General features: G+C 29.4%; 1 long non-coding RNA gene across 1 annotated transcript; it reads right to left on the minus strand.

Moving 5' to 3' along the window:
• Positions 1 to 33: 33 nt before the first annotated feature.
• LOC107135250 lies at positions 34 to 2,124 on the minus strand. Its single transcript, XR_001502545.2, has 3 exons — positions 1,809 to 2,124; positions 1,515 to 1,621; positions 34 to 718 (listed from the first exon to the last, which is right to left on the minus strand). It is a non-coding gene; the product is annotated as an uncharacterized LOC107135250 (long non-coding RNA).
• Positions 2,125 to 2,130: the final 6 nt, after the last annotated feature.

Genomic DNA, 2,130 nt, shown 5'->3' on the forward strand with positions numbered 1-2,130 from the left:
TATACAATGATAAAATGGGTTTATTTTAGAATTCAAGGTGGCTTTATTAAAAGAATATCAATCAGGATAATTTACTAAATTAAAAGACTAAAACACAATGCATAAGAGGCCATTACAATTCAAATAATTAAACTCCAGCAAATCAGGAATAGAAGGGAATGTCCTTGACCTGCTATAGGGCAACTAGAAAAATTTATAAATAGCAGCATACTCAATGATGAAAGAAACACTGAATGCTTTTCTTCTAACATCAGAAAGAGGGCAAGGATACCCTCAACACTCACCATTTCTGCTTAACACTGGAGATCCTAACCAGTGTAATAAGGTGAGAAAAAATAACAAAAGGAAGAAAAATGGAAAGGGAGAAGTAAAACTATCTTTATTTGCAGACATAACTTTCTATGCAGAAAAATCTAAAAAAAATAATGAAAAAAATAACAGAAACTGTTAGAAAGCACATATATATTTCAATACCAGACATGTTGTATTAGTAATGACAGTGTTGAAATTTACACTAGTACATAATACCATTTACAGTATTATTAAACATATAACAGGGATAAGAACTATAAAACAGCTATGAGAAAAATTAAAGAAGAGCCAAATACATCAAGAGATATATCCTGTTCATGTATGTTCCCGAATATGCTTCCATGACCATATCCGTAAGCTGGGGCAAACATTTACTTCAAGAATACCATGTATAGCATAAGCCCACCTAGTTACAAAACAAACACCCCAAACATAACACTCTAAAATCAACAGTCTGAAACAAAACTTATACTCTAACAACAAGCATATCTATAATATTGAGATTAGTAAAAAGATGTATTATCTGAGCATTTGCTGTTTCCCAATCCTGTTTATATTAACAATCCATTAATCATTAATCTTCTTTCCAAAGTAAAAATAAGCAAAATCATTCAATTTTGGCTAAAACTTATATGGCTCTACACAAAAACTATTAAGGCTTTTTAGTAAAATAATAATTGAAGTACGTACCTACATACCTAAAAAAGTCATAGAAACTTGTAGAAACTAGATAATTATTTAAAAACTAGAATAACAATATATCTTTGCAGTTTAAAATGGAGTTTTACCATATACACTCTATAACCTTCTCAGTTTTTAAAACTCATGTCTAATAAATAGATTTAGTGGGTCTGACAGGAAAGTTTGAAGGAAATAAAGAAGATATTTCTAGAAAACAAACCAAGATAGTTTTTAAATAATTGCAAAAACACTGATCCCTCTATAGTAAATAAAAATTACGGTATTTTATTATCTCTAGCTATAAACGGTTATAAAGAACCCCTTGAGTCAGTGTTACTAACAAAAACAGCTACTACATACATTTCCAGACACAAATCAATTTAATCAAAGTTTGTATCAAGACCTTAAAAAGACTACCTTAAAAAAACTAATGTCTAAGAAACTTACTTTTTTGCCATATGTTTTAAATCATTATTAAAAAACAAAACAAACAAACAAACAAACTTAAAAGGCATTTTTACCATTCCTTGGCATGGAAATGAAGAGGAACATCAGGTTTGAATTTCCTGTATGGCAGGTTTTGTGTCATCATATCAACTGATTCAAGAAGCTCCATAACACTGAAATACTAAAGAATGGACAAATTAAAATTCTCAAATGTTTGAAGTTTTTTGCTCAACTGAAAAGTGAAATTACCAACTTTTTAAGGAAATGCTACCATATAACATTATGAATTTTAGAAAAACACTGAAAATCTTAGTTCTGCTTTGATTAAACAATAACTCAAAACTTAAAATTTCATCAAAGAAAATCACCTGTGGTTTATTAAATTCAATTGCTATGCTATGTAACTCAACTTCCAAGTTTATTTTGGGGTCAGAAAAGTCAAAATCTGATCAGCGATTCATCTGAAGTTTGGCTTTAGCAGATATGGGGCTAAATACTGAAAAATAATAGAAATTCAAAAAAATTAAATTCAATCATCCTTTAAAAGTCTCAAGGCACCAAAGGGATCAAGTTGAAAACACTGATTTTCATTTCTTTTATACCCTTTCTACAGTTCTTAAATGTCCACACTGCCATAACTTGGTCCAAAGAACTGTTTCTTAATTAGTGAAAATGTTTTTTTTTTCTTTC

Source organism: Marmota marmota, unplaced genomic scaffold (genome assembly GCF_001458135.2).
Source record: "Marmota marmota marmota unplaced genomic scaffold, marMar, whole genome shotgun sequence".
NCBI classification, from domain to species: domain Eukaryota; kingdom Metazoa; phylum Chordata; class Mammalia; order Rodentia; family Sciuridae; genus Marmota; species Marmota marmota.